Source organism: Equus caballus, chromosome 8 (genome assembly GCF_041296265.1).
Source record: "Equus caballus isolate H_3958 breed thoroughbred chromosome 8, TB-T2T, whole genome shotgun sequence".
In the NCBI taxonomy this organism is placed as follows: domain Eukaryota; kingdom Metazoa; phylum Chordata; class Mammalia; order Perissodactyla; family Equidae; genus Equus; species Equus caballus.
Genome location: NC_091691.1, coordinates 43841573 through 43856983, shown reverse-complemented (window position 1 = coordinate 43856983; position 15411 = coordinate 43841573). Strand labels below are relative to the sequence as shown.

General features: G+C 38.0%; 1 protein-coding gene across 12 annotated transcripts in view; it reads left to right on the top strand.

Annotated features, from left to right (window-relative positions):
• Nucleotides 1–15411, top strand: part of PIEZO2 (piezo type mechanosensitive ion channel component 2) — a 418970-nt gene that overhangs the window by 258437 nt on the left and 145122 nt on the right. The gene's annotated exons all lie outside the window — the stretch shown is intronic.

Genomic DNA, 15411 nt, shown 5'->3' with positions numbered 1-15411 from the left:
GGCTAGCTCAAGAATGTGCACTTGAAGATGTGATGCCATACGAGGTCTGGGGCATCATCCTGTGAAGTCTTTACACCCAACCTCCAATTCACAGGAAATATAAAGGAAAAAAAATAATTTCAGTGACTCCAGAGGATCAGAAAAATTCAGAATGTAGATTCTATATCAAAGGGTCTGGTCTCTTGAAAAATCAGCATCATGACAAGGAAGTGCCTGGGGTGGGGGTGGGGGCAGGGCTGTTCTACTTTAAAGGAGAGCTGAGGAAACCTTGCAAACACATGTGAAGCGTGACTCTAGGTTACATTCTGTTCAACGGCAAATCTCGAGAAGACATTTTGAGGTTAAATGGGGAAGTTTCAACATTCATTGGTTATTAGCTACTATGATAGAATTATTGCTAATTCTTAGGTGCATGAATGTATTATGGATATACAGGAAAATGTCATTATTTTAGGAGACACAGGGTAAATTAGTTAGGGATGAAGTGTCATGATATCTGCAACTTTCTACTGTTTGCCAGTAAAGATAAATAAAATTATTTAAGCTAGGTGATTGGCATTAAGTTATCTTTGTCCTATTTTAACTTCTCTTTTTCTGTGGAAAAGTTCATAATTGAAAGTTATAGAGAAAAGAAAGGTGACAGAAATGGTAGGAGAGAATGTGAGGTCAAGGAGAAAACTGTGCCAGAATTCCCCTCTCTAATGTGTCTCTGGGAAGTGGTGTTGGTGCTTCTTGTCTTCTTGTTGAAAAATGAGGAATCTGTGTTTGATAAGAACATGAATAACATTGTCATGCTGACAATATAGGTTTGCCTCCTTCTTTCAAGAGGTGCCAATGCAGTTCATAAGTGACAGTAAATATGAAGAAGCTATGTGTGCTGACCCACCCTTCTCACTTTTATTCATTCGTGTGTAAATTTGTCCATAATAAAAGCTAGTTTATGACTGTGTCTTACAATGCTTTAAAAAAGTGAATCGAGTCCTAAAACCACTTATATTCAGTTAAAATAAGTTAGTACTCAACACACACATACAACCTACCTAATTCTAAATCCAGTTGGCTTGACGTGGAGGCTTAACAAGTGTAATTCTGTCTGCAAAGAGAGGAATGTTACATAGACTCATTAAAACTGAGAAGCCAAGACATGGAAACAAATGAAGTGTCTGCTGATGGGTGAATGGATAAAGAAAATATGTTATATATACACAGTGGAGTATTATTCAGCCATGAGAAAGAAAATTCTGCTATTTGTGACAACACATATGGACCTGGAGGGTATTATGCTAAGTGACGTAAGTCAGAGAGAGACAAATGCTGTATGATGCCACTTGTATGTGGAATCTAAACAAAAAAGTCAAACTTGTAGAACCAAAGAATAGAATGGTGGTTGCAGGGGGCTGGGAGATGGGGGAAATGGACAGAGGCTGGTAAAAGGCTACAAATTCAGTTGTAAGATGAGCAAGTTCTGGGGATCTAATGCACAGCAGGGTCACTATAGCTAAGAATGCTGTATTGTATACTTGAAAGTTGCTGAAAGAGTAAATCTTAAGCATTCTCACCAAAACAAAAAAAAGTAATCGTGTGAGCCGATTGATGTGTTAATTAGTTTGATTGATGTAATCGTTTCACAATGTATACTTGTATCATCACATTGTACACTTTAAATATATCACAACTTCATGTGTCAGTTGTACCTCAGTCAAGTTGCAAGGGAAACTGAGAAGCCCCTTTAATGGTACAGATTTATGTAAGATTTATTTTAGGCAGGAGTGAGTAGATACTAAATTTCAGTACAGATGCTAGTTCCAGACTAAATGAATCCTTTGGTATTTTCTAGACATTTGATTTTTGGTTATCGAACACATGTAGAGAAAAGGTTCTGTGCTGTTGGAAGGACTGACTTAGGAGACGGTCTGATTGGAAATGTAAATAGCTTCTCCTCTGGGGTAGTAGTTGACACCCCTCCCCAGTTTAAGGATATTTTCTGCCATCTAGAGACTGATGATAGAAAATACAAAGAATGTTCAGAACCACCTTGCAAACACTTTTTCTGTAAAAGATGAGTGAGTGAATATTTTAGACATGCTGGCCTATTCTGTCGCAATTCTTTCAAGAAGCTGTCATCGTGCGAAAGCAGCCATGGGCAAGATGTAAAAGAACGAATGTGGCTGTGTTCCAGTAAAACTTTGTTTGTGGACACCAACGTTTAGATTTCATATTATTTTCACATTTCATGAAATTTTTTCTTTTGATTTTTTTGAACCAATTAAAAATGTGAAAACCATGCTATTAGCTCACAAGCTGTACCCAAACAGGTGGTGAACCAAGCTTGCCAACCTCTGGTATAGACAATAACGATCCTAATCATATAATAATGTATATGTAGTTTTCATTTAAATTGTTCCAAACTTAAAATTATAATTAATTATAATTTATTATAGACGTTTTGCAGATAATCCCTTTAAACAGTTTAAAAGGTCCGTTACTATAATCTCATAGAGTAAGTCATTAAAAGTTGAGTTGCTTATCAGGGTATAGACACTTTGAGCTAAACAGTGCAGTATAGACATATAAACTGCCTTGTAGATTCCTCCCCAGTAACTTGGTGATGATAGGACATTGCATCTTAGTCCTGGAAAGCTTGGAAATTTACATCTTTAAAGCTATTAAAACAATCGCTTTTTCATAAGGAATTTCAGTGCACGGTTATTAACCCGAAATTCTGAGTTGGAGGAAAACAAACTGGAAACTAGCAAAAAAAAAAGAAAAAAAGAAAAAATCATCTTGCATGGAAATTTGCCACTAATTTTATAACCGCAGAACCTCCAGCTTTGGATGTGGCTTTCTTCCGAAAATGACGCAAAACCGTTTTTGTCTTGTTGTAAGTTTTCAGGTAGGCTCTCTGGTGAAAATTACCTTTCTTTTTAGAAAAATTGTTTTGTTTATCATTAGTATAACATGTTTGTTGGTGATTATTTGGGAAAATATAATAAAGAATAAGGAAAAACACTTTTTAAAAATGTAATCCTAACTCCCAGAAATAAATACTATTTATTTTTTGGTCTATATTCTTCCAGTATTTTTCCTATGCACAAATGTACTTTTGTCTTTTTAAAAAAGATTTTATTTTTCCTTTTTCTCTCCAAAGCCCCCCGGTACATAGTTGTATAATTTTAGTTGTGGGTCCTTCTAGTTGTGGCATGTGGGATGCCACCTCAGCGTAAGTGTCACATGAGCATACAAAACAAAACAAAATTCAGGGCTCATTATTTGATAGTTACAAGTATACTTAGGGGAAGATTAAGACACTGTGCCTGAAAGTAGGATTATTCTTCCCAAATATGAAATGCTGTGGTATATTATGATCAAAAAAAAATTAGCGATCACTCTTCTGAAGTTGATCCCGCAAGATAAAGCTTCAAAAGGAATCCACATAACTAAATGCAAGACAGGTAATACATCATTCGCCGTAGTTTGTTCACTAGAATGAGCCCCGTTACAGCTGTCATTCTGGAGGTCTCCCTGAGGATGACCGTGAGCTACACAAAATTTGCCTTAGCTAATCCAAAGTGTAGTCTCTTCCGAAGGTTTTGTATTTTCATAGGGAATTTCTGTAGACAGGCAAACACCTTAAATTTTGAAAGACATGAAGCAAGAATTAGAGGCGGTGGGTCAGCGTTCAGGCGCCTCCAGTTACACATGCGCGCACCTTGGCCGTTTCCTCCTTGTAAGGCTGGCGGCGTTCCTGAAGCTTCGAGTCTTGGACGGCTTGTGTCCCGTGCGTCTTCTGTGTTGAAAGTACAGCAGGTGCGTTGGGCAGAGGATGGGGACAAAGGCAGTGACCTGATTTGTTCTTCATTATCATGAAGGTGAGACGCCTTGAAGGCTCCCCAATGTATGGGAATGCTATAAAATTCTCCTTATTGGTGGCGTGAACTAAAAGAAATTTTAATAGTTTGGCAGCACACCGCTGACTGTGTTTCCTTGTGAAGAGGATACCCAAAGTAATTCTGAGGTGAACTCATCTGAAAGCAATCTCAACAAAAAGTGGGTTCTTTGTAGAAGTTCTGACATGGGCGGGGTGGCGGGCATGGCAGGAGTCGGAAGTGCCTCTTGTTTTCTTAAGCACGATGTGGACACTAGGAGCCACGCATTTGTCTCTCAACCCTCTCAGTGAGCATTTGTGTACATTAAGCATTGCGATGACTATGTGACTGAATAATTCTTTAAGTTGGCTTTTCTAATCTTCAACTGGCTTCCATTCCAACTCCTGAACTTTCTCTAGAACATTCGAGGAGTTACTGCAGGGATTGGATTTGTTTGCTCAAATTCGACTTGTTGTTTTGCTGCTTTTTTCACCTTAAATTGTAAAGTTTGAAGATGAAAGAGTAGGAAGGAGTGAGAGAGAGTCTCGGGCCATTCTCTATGAAAGTGGTATTCTCTATTAAATAATAGACAACGACTTGTCCTCTGTTACCCTTTCTATGTCCTATTTCAATAAATCATGATCATAAGGAAATACATTATATTTAGTGAAGGAAAAGCTGATATTTATTTCAGTGTTAAAACAATGTAAAAAAGAAAAAGCAAAGCCTAGAACTCCAGCATCACGAGTGAACTATTTTATGACAAATGAGAAAAATGTTAAAAAAAACAAACAATATCATTTATTGTATTTATGCTCTTTTTATACTAGTGATAGCAATGTCAGTAAAATGTAAGGGGTGATAAAGGTCTCAAGGCAGCCTGTCTTTTTCTTCTAGTTCGGAGAAGCCAGTGGGTCCTTTAGAAAATGAAACAGTGCCGCCGACTCTTCCGTTAGGGCTGCGCGGTTTGCTATGCACGCGATTATATAATCCAGGTTATTTATACGCATGCCCTTCTGCAGCGTCGCCCAGGATTGCTATCTCTGCCTGTCTTGTCACACGGTGATCTGAGGTTTAGTAACAGAAACAGTGCAGAAAGACTAAATTGTTTTTAATGGAGACCAGTTGGCAAGAACTTCCCTGAAAGCAGTCCAGTGTGTGGGGAAAAATAGATGGAGAGCAGGTCATTTTAATGTGAAGGAATGTAAATTAACCCAACCAAGTTAAAGCTCCCTTTACCTTTTTCCTAAAAGATGTCACTGGCTGTTGTTAATCCATCGAGTTGTCTAATTTGTAGATTTGGTAGATGATCTAACAATGACCAAAACTTTCGTTTCATTTTGAAAAGATTCTTAATGATTAAGTGACTTGTAGATCTCAGACAGACATCATTGGTGCTCATCTGAAAGGTGGGAAACAGGAGCCAAGAGATAAATTAATTGATGTTCCACAGATAAATGAAAAATCAATAGAACTGAAATACTTGAACCCTGAGTCCATTTGGGCAATTTGCTGCAACTTGTGGCCACTTGGGGCCGTAAGTGGATGTGTTATGGACCAGGATCCCTGGGAAGTGGTGTGTGCTACCCTGCTGTGGCACCTAGCATTGTGTGCAAAAGCAGCTGCTGCTTCCGACCAGGCCGCCATGCCTTTGCACAGGATGCCTATCTAACCCAGAGACCTAAAACTTCCCAACACACCTTCCAGAATTCCAGCCTTGATTAAATGTTGTGGACCAGATAGCTCATTTTTTGCCTATTGAAGGCATCTCCCCTGAGGGGGTCTCCCTTTCAGTTTTGATGGAGAATCTGCCATATGCTCTGCGGGGACCTAGAATGCTCTTGGTTGACCTGACAGTGCAGATTCATTCTTAGAGGGTTCATATTTACAAGAGCAGCTCCCCTGCATACATGTTGCAAGAGGTCAGGACCTTGCTGCCGGCTGCTTTCCCAGCTATCAAGGATGAAGTGGGGGCCGCTCTCTTAGAGTGTGATACTGAGGGGATTATACTAATGCTTGCAAGCTCCTTCTCTGCAGTCTGACAGCTCAGGACTGAGTCTTGACCCTGCTACTTTCTAGACAGAGCGCCTGGATGCAACCTTACCTGATGCTGTACTTGTGTTTCCTTATCTGCAAAATAGTGGTGAAAACAGTGCCTGTCTCAGAGCAGAGTGTGGTATTAAATATGAGAGTGCATGTCAGGTGCCTGGCCACGTGGGGCTCTTATTGAAAAGGAACTGTTCTTACTGTTGCAGTCATCATATTAACACACATAAAATACTTTTCTGATTCAGACCAACTTCCCCATGTCTAACAATTGTAGCCTCATCTGGCATTGCATGTGTAGTTCCCCGAGCTCATTAAACTCCTCCACACTTATGCTGTCTCCTTCCCTAGAAATATCCTTTCTTGGCTTCCTCATCTCACTTATTCCTACTCTTCTCTCAAAACCTAGCAAGAGCAGCTCCTTCTGGAACCTTCCATGTTTCCTTCTATGAGGAACAAGAATTATCTTCTGGGCAATTATCCTATGCAAACTCACTTCCTAGCACTTGTTGCATTGGACCATAATAATCTCTGTGTGTGTGTGTCTGTCTAGGCTCTGGTTTGGGGCCCTCGGCTCTCTCAGGGTCTAAAACTGCTGCTCACACAGCAGAGTTTCAGGAAATCCCTGGCCGAGCTAGTTTTCTCTCTCTGTCTCCTAAAACCCTTGAATTTTTGTCTCCTTGTGTATCAAAATAATGTAAACTTATTTAGGTTTTCCTGAACTCCCAGTCCCAGCTGTGTCCTTGGCTATAAGATGTATGAGAACATTATTTCCCAGAAAGATCAGCATCAATTTTAATGCACCCACTGCAGTCCCACTGTCATGCTCTGTGCTACGTGTCCTCCAGTTATTGAATGTTAAGTTCAGCAGGAAACTAAGCAGGCTATAGTGTACTTGGTTTCTTAAGTGTGGTGTGCACAAATATTTAGTTTTTGCTTGAGAAAAATGATGGTTTTCAATTTATTTATACAGAAAACTCAAGAATAGCTTTCTCCCTGGTGGTTAAAATAAACACGTTTAAAGCAGTACGTAGCTTTCACTTTTGAAGAAATTAGAGATGTCAGTTCACATTCAGTGTTTCTTGGGGACCCGGTTTACCTCTTCTTGTTGAGAGACCTTGGGTAGTGTTTTTGGATTTCTTTGGCCTTGCCTTCAAGATGAGCCCACTTCGCCTGTGCCAGAGTGCCGCGGTGACTGTGGAAATGATGCGCACCGCCTCTGCCGGGCCTGGTAATCGGAAGGCGATTAAGCAGTTAGTTCTACTTTCCTTCTGCAGTTTTTTTGTGTAGAAACCATACACAGTGTGATTTAATTTTTATTAAATAAACTGTTCTATGTGGAGGTTAGTAATGATGTTTTTCTGTATCTGCTGATTTACAATTGATACGGCATCCTGTAGTTTAGTAAAATCCATTCCAATAAAATAACTCCTCTTTTGCCTTCCCTTAAAAGTCTCACCGCCATCATCGTATTACTGGTTAAAAAATTTGTCCCAGCTCTGGGAGGATTTACTGCTATTTAATTCTTCCTATAAAACAAAACATATTCCTTAAGCAAACCTAATTTGAAATTTTACGTATCTATGTGTGTCTATATATATAAAATGGGGATAATTATAATTATAATAATATCTTCCCTATAGGTTTTCCCATGAATATTAAATGAGTTAATATTTGTAAAAACGCAGTTCCTAGCACATGGTAAGAACTGTGAAGAGGTGTTTATTAAATAAATTTGTTAAATAAGTTGTCCTAATACTTAATTAGGTATTCAAGCCTTTGATTAGAACTTTAATCATTAAGATATAAATATTATTAGTCTTATTATGATTACTACTAGCCATATGATTAGTTTTATTATTATTACTATTAGCCATACTGAGCATGAGCACCTTCATAAAAGCAGAGCCTGCAGTCATTTTTCCACCACCTTCCTAGAATGTTTACGAATAATCCCATCATACTACCAGGTTCCAAAATGACTTTTTGGTGCCCCAGCCTTGACCCTTTTTTCTCCCTCAGAGGTCCAGGGACTTTGTAATTGGAGCGCTATGAGGGACGTCTGTAGCCATAGCAACATGGTGAGGCAGCCCTCTGGTGTGGACCTACTTGGGTGCACTGAGCTGGGCCTTCTGGATCCACAGCATTTGGCCCCGGCAAGGAGCAGTGTGAGAGGACTGACTAGCACCATAAAGGCAGGAAGCACATCTAATTTATCTTTGTGTTCCCTCAGTATCTGGAGCCCTGCCGAGCATGCCGCAGCCTCCAGTGAACGCTCTCTAGTGAAAAAATGACTCCGCGTTCGTTTAATCTTTCAAAATATGAAGAAGAATAAAGATTAGGCATAGTTCACAGTTTCATTTTTCCTAAATTTGCTCCAAATGACTGGTATTAATGAACATATCGCAAACTACGCCTGGATGGTACATTTAGGTTCTTTCAACTTTAAAAATTAATAGCAAATTAATGGTGGTAGAATTTCTTGTGGTAGAAAGACGGATTGTTCCTTCAAGTTAGGATAACAGCTTATGAAAAATTAAATCTAAAGCGATCTTTTCAGAAAGGGAATTTTGGAACAAAACAGTTATTTAGCTATCAAACTTTTTATTGGAAAGTGTGACCATCTTGTTTATTAGAGTTAAGATTCTCATGCATGATCTCATCTGGACTTTAATTGATTGCAACAACATCTCATTAATTTTTTAGTTTGATTGTAGATAAGCCAACTTGGCTGACTGATGAAGTATTTTGAGAATAAATATACTGAACGGTATTGCCTCCTAACAGCTTGGCTTACTGAAGTGCAGAATATGGCTTATGCACTGACCTCTGCTATTGTATCTCCGTTTTAGTTCTGAGCAACTCTGACTCCAGGATAAGAGATTAGCTCTGAAAAAGAGAACCAAGATGCTTTGATTTTCTCTTCAGAATTTCTCTAAAGAAGCTTTTTGCTGAGAAAATTTGACAAAGGTTTTCTCTCAAAGTTGCTAGTTACTCATTATTGGTGTACATAGTGTAACTGTTCTTCTTAACTGCTTCCTTGAGGTATAAATAAACTGCATATATTTAAAATGTAAAAATGATAAGTTTTGACATAAACAGGCATGAAACCATCGCCACCACCAAGATGGTGAACATACCCACCAAACCCAAATTTCCTCGTACCCTTGTCATCTCTCTCTCCTGCCTTTCATCCTCTTCCCATCCCACCCCCAGTTAATCACCGATGTGCTTTCTATAACTAGATTAGTTTACATTTTCTAAGATTTTGAATAAATGGGGTCACACAGTGTGTACTCTTTATTATTATTGTTATTATCAGCCTGGGGTGTGGGGGCAGGGGGCAGATCTGGCTTCCTTCACAACCCTAGTTGTTTTGAGATGTAGCCGTGCTGTGGTGTGAGACTCAGTTTTTCCGCATCCTCACTAACACTTAGCGTGACCCATCTTTTTTAGTCTTGGGCATTCTAATAGGTGTATACTGGCAATTCACTGTGGTTTTAATTTAGTCTGCATTGCCCGGATGACAGTTGAGGCTGAGAACCTTTTCATGAGATGATTTTACATTCATATATCTTTCTGATGAAGCATCTGTTAAAACGTTTTACCCATTTTTTAAAAAATCAGAACTTTTTGTTTTCTTGGTATCGATTTCTGAGTTGTTTAGAAAATCAGTATACAAGTCATTTATCAGATATGTTTTTGCAAATATTTCCCCAGTCTGTGAATTACCATCTCTTAATAGATTGTCTTTGCAAGAGCAGAGTTTTTAATTTTGATGAAGTCTACTTAATTGTTGTTCTTTTATGAGTTATGCTTTTGGTGTGGTAGTTAAGAAATACTTGCCAGACCCAAATTCACAAATGTTTTTTCTGCATCATTTTTTATTTTTTTCTAGTCTGTTAATATGGTGAATTGATTTTTGAATATTAAACCACCCTGGTGTTCCTGGGATAAACCTCACTTGGTCACGTGGTATTGTCCTTTTATATATTGGTGAATTTGAATTGATAAAATTTTGTTTATAATTTTCACATCCATGGTCTTAATAGATAATGGCCAGTAGTTTTGTTTTATTGGGTTGTCTTTGGTTTTGGTATTGGGTAATGATAGCTCGTAGAATGACTTTGGAAGTATTTCCAGTTTTTCAAGGATCTGAAAGGACCGGTTTAGAATTTGTGTTATTTCTTCTTTAAGCATTTGGTAGAATTCGCCAGTCAAACCATATGTACTTGAAGTTTTTTTTTTCTTTTTTATGGGAAGGTTTTTTAACCACAAATTCAATTTCTTTTATAGATATAAGACTACTCAAGTTCTTTTTTCTTGAATGAGTTTTGGTAGTTTGTGTCTTTCAAGGAATTTGCATGTAAGATGTCAAATTTATTGGCATAAAGTTGTTAACAATATTTACTTAATTTATCTGTATCGATCTTTGAATATCTGTAGAATATGTAATGATATTTAATTTATTCCAGAGATTAGTAATTTGTGGCTTCTTTCTTTTTTTCCTGTTCAATCCAGCTAAAGGTTATCAAGTTATCACCTTCTTAAAGAACTAGCCCTTGTTTTTTCTATTGCTTTTCTATTTACTATTCATTGATTTCAACTCAGATATTTTTAATTTCTTCTACTTCTTTTGTGTTTAATTGACTTAATTAAACTAAACTTCAGGTTTAATTTACTCTTCTTTTTATTTCTCTTCCCTGTTGCTATTCCAAAGGTGGAAATTGAAGTCATTGATTTGAGATCTTTCTTCTTTTCTAATATGAATGTTCAGAAACACTTTAATTAAATTTAAACATAAATTTCCACCTAAATACTCCATTAGTGGCATCCTACAGATTTTGATATAGTATGTTTTATTTTTCACTCAGTTCAAAATACTTTTTAGTTTCCATTGGAATTTCCTCCTTGATCTATTAGCTATTTATATATGTATTTAGTTTTTCTGGAGATATTTTCTTTTTATTTTAATTTCATTCCATTGTTATCAGAGAAAATAATTTGTTTTGTGGTCCAGAATATGGTCTATTTTGGAAAATGTTCCATGTGGACTTGAAAGGATAATTTTTTTAATGAATTTGTCTTTTAAATCATGTAGAACATTTAAAAAGTGGAGTTCCAAACCAAAATTACAATACTACTGGATTTTATAATTGCCGTGTATTTACCTTTACTGGAGAGCTTTCTTTCCTCATATGGCTCCCAGGTACTGGAGCCCTTTCACCCTGCAGGCCCCCTTTAGCACTATCTCAGGGCGGGTCCAGTGGTAATGAACATATTCAGCTTTTGTTAGTCTGGGAGTCTTCATTTCTCCCTCATCTTTGAAAGACAGTTTTGTCAGATATAGAATTCTTGGCTGACAGTTGTTTTTCTTTTGAATATATCAATCCACTGCCTTCTGGACTCCAAGATTTCTGGTGAAAAATTAGCTGATAATCTTGCTGAGAGTTGCATGTATCTGACGAGTTGCTTCTCTCTTGCTGTTTTCAAGATTCTCTCTTTGGCTTTGGACAGTTTGATTATAATTTGTCTCAGTGTGTGTCTTTTTGAGTTTATAAGCTTCTTGAAGATTCACGTCATTCATCACATTTAGGAAATTTTCATCCATTATTTCTTGAATTATTCTCTCTGCCCCTTTCTCTCTTTCTTTTCCTTCTGGGACTCCTGCAATGTACTTCTTGGTCCACTTGATGGTGTCCCACAGGTCCCTTAGGCTCTGTTCACTTTACTTCATTCTTTTTTCTTTTTGTTCCTCAGACTTGATAATTTCACTTGTCCTATTTTTTTTTTCTTTTGAGGAAGATTAGCCCTGAGCTAACTGCTGCCAATCCTCTTCGTTTTGCTGAGGAAGACTGGCCCTGAGCTAACATCTGCTGCCAATCCTCTTTTTGCTGAGGAAGACTGGCCCTGAGCTAACACCCATGCCCATCTTCCTCTACTTTATATGTGGGACGCCTGCCACAACATGGCTTGCCAAGTGGTGCCATGTCTGCACCCGGGATCCGAACTGGCAAACTGCAGGCTGCCGAAGTGAAATGTGCGAACTCAACCACTGCACCACCAAGCCAACCCCCCTCTAGTGTATTTTTCATTTCAGTTATTAAACTTTTCAGCTCCAGAATTTTTTTTTATGGTTTCCATCTCTTTATTGATATTCTCATTTTGTTCATACATAATTTTTTTGCTTTTATCCATGTATTTGTTTAGTTCTTTGATAAACTGTAAGATAGTTGTTTTTGTTTGTTTTTTGGTGAGGAAGATTGTCACTGAGCTAACATCTGTGCCAGTCTTCCTCTATTTTGTATGTGGGATGCTGCCACAGTGTGGCTTGATGAGCAGTGTGTGGGTCCACACCTGGGATGTGAACCTCAGAACCCCGGGCCGCCAAAGCAGAGTGCCCAAACTTAACCACTACACCACTGGGCCAGCCCCTAAGATATTTTTTTTAAAAGTCTTTGCCTAGTAAGTACAGTGTCTGTGCGTCTTCAGGTGTGGTTTCTGTCAGTTTACTTTGTTCCTTTGAATAGGCCCTACTTTCCTGTTTCTTTGTATGACTTGTGATATTTTATTGAAAACTGGACATTTGAATCTTATAATGAGTTAACTCTGGAAATCAGATCCAAAGTTTGCTGAGTATTTTTTTTTTTTTTTTTTTTTGACTGTTGTAGAGAATCTTGGCTGGGGATCAGCTGAAGGTGAAAGCTTAAGATCTTACCTGGTCTTTTCTGAGTCTGCCTCTATCCCTGAGCATGTATGGTAGCTTTCTAAATTTTTCCACATACATGGTTGTTCTTGAATGTCCAAAAACAAAAAAAAAAATACACGAAGTAGCTCCTTTAAATCACCTGAAGCTGTTTCCGTTGGTGGAGGTTGAAACAACAGTGGCCAGCCTCTGTACCTGCACGTCAATGACCTTAAGTGACAACCTGCTATTCAAATATGAACCCTGATATTTGGAGGACAAAGTCCTTATTGCCCACCCTGGCTCATGTAAGCCACACCAGGAATGCAGGTTGCCATTTCCACTGCTGCCTGCCATGGGCCTGGAGTGTGGTGGATGGGTAGCTACTAACACACTAAACGTTGAATTTGACCAGTATTAATGTCATTTCCATCCAAGTTTTCCTGTGGAAGCTTCAAGCCTTCAAGTACACTCCAGAGTTCCAACATAGTTACTTCAGACAGTTTCTGCTAGTACAATTGTTGTCTAGATCAAGAGACGGACTTCTGGTGCTTTCTGCTCCATCGTTGTCCCTGACATCCAGAATCTGCCTTTTAGTTGGAGGTATTTAGACTCATTACATTTAATATGACTATTAGTATTTTCAAGTTATCTATCACCTCTCCAGTATTTTTCTTTCTCATTTATTATTTCTTTCTCTCTTCTTCTTTTGCTGTATAAATTAAAATTTCTTATGATTCCATTTTATTTCTTTTGTTAACTTATTAGCCAACTCTTTGTTTTGGGAAATTGGTGGTTGCTTTAGGGCATCATTAATTCAAATTTAAGTGGTATTATACCATTTCGTGTAGTATAAGAACTGTTGAATGATAAACTACAATTCCTCCCTTCCCAACCCTAGTGCTCTTTTTGTCATACATTTTATTTTCATATACATTATAAATCCTGTACTACACTGTTTAAGTGGGTCAATTATATTTTAAAGATTTTTAATTAATAAAAACACATATTTACTCACGTAGTGTCATGTCTCATGCTTTTTATTCCTTTATGTATATATCCACATTTCCATGTCTTATTATTTTCCTTCTTTATGAAAGAATTTCTTTCACATTTTTTACAGTGCAAGTCCACTGGTGTTAGATACTTTTGCTGGGTATAGAATTCTAGAGTGATGGTTTTGCCTTCACTGCTTTAAAGCTGTTGCCTCACTGTCTTCTCACTTGTGTTGCATCCGACAAGAATTCTGCAGCTCCTGTTATGGTTCCTCTGTATGTAACATGTCTTTTTCTTCTGGCTGCTTTTAAGATTTTCTCCCTATCACTGGTTTTGACTGTGGTGCAGTTTTTCTTTATTTTTCTTGTTCTTGGAGTTCATTGAGTTTCTTGAAATTTTCATCAAATCTGGAAATTTTTTAGCCATTATTTATTCAAATATGCATCCACTTTTGAGAAATCCCTTAACACATCTGTTAGACCAATTGAAATTGCCCCTCAGCTCACTTGTTCACTTTTTTGTTATTCTCTTTTCTGTTTGTGTTGCATTTTATATACTTTCTGCTCCTGTGTCTTCAACTTTGCTAATATTTTTCCTGCGATATCTAATCTATTCTTAATCTTATCCACTGTATTTTTCTTCTCACGCATTATAGTTTTTATCAATAGAAGTTTAGTTTGGGTCTTTTGTCTTTATATCTTCTATGTCTCTACTTAGCTTTTTGTATATATGGAATATATCTATCTGACTTTGGTTGCTGATTTAACACCTCGGTCAAATCTGGGTAAGTTTCGATATTAATTTTTCTCTCCTTTATTAGGTCATAATTGCTTACGGTCTCCTATGCATAGTAGTTTTTGTTTGGATGCCAGACATTGTTATTTTTACCTTTCTGTGTGCTGAATATTTTTATTCCTAAAATTGTTCATGAGGGGTGTTCTGAGAAGCATTTAAATTGCATGGAAATACTTTGAGCCTTTCAGGTCTTATTGTTAATATTTGTTGGAAGGGACAAAAGCAGTGGTCAGTGTAGGATGAATGGTTCCTCACTATGGAGGCAAGGTTCTTCTGTGTACTCTACTCAATGCTCCGTGATCCTACAGGTTTTTATTCTGTGTGAGCACCAGGTTCTGTTACTGCTAATCCGCTAATCCTTTGGGTGGTTCTTTTGCCAGTCTAGAGGAGTTTCCTCACATGCATGCACCCAACTGTACTCTGCAGAATGTTCAGGGATGACCCTCTTTTGGCCTCTGGAGTTCTCTCTACGTACAGTTCCCTCCTCTCAAGTGACTCTGTCCTCTGGAATTTAGCTCCTGTGTCCTCCTTGAACATTCCTCAGGTACCAGCTACGTCTCTTCAACTTAGGGAACTGGCCAGACTCTGCCTGGGTTCCCCTCCCAGCACCAGGGGAGAAAATTTCAATGCTGGAAACTCTCTCAGTGCAGTGAGCTTAGGCAATTTTAGGGATTATTGTGTTTCCTCTTATTCCTCAGAGGTTACTTTCCTTCATTCCCGGTGTACCGTGTATACAGTATATAAAACAAATCATTGTTTTACTTATTTTTGGTTGTTCCAATTAAGAAGGTAAATCCAATCCGTGTCACTTACCTTGACGGGAAACACATTATTGGTGCTAATGACAGAAGTTCAGAATGCTGTTTATCTCTTCCCCTACCGTCATCCCAGACCTTGATGCTGGCAAACACATGAAGGAGCCTTTCTCTATCAGCCACGTGCAGGCTGTCCTCACATCCCCAATTTAACTAGTGTAAATGCATCATCACTGATGGGAAGGAGTTGGATAATAATGTGAACATC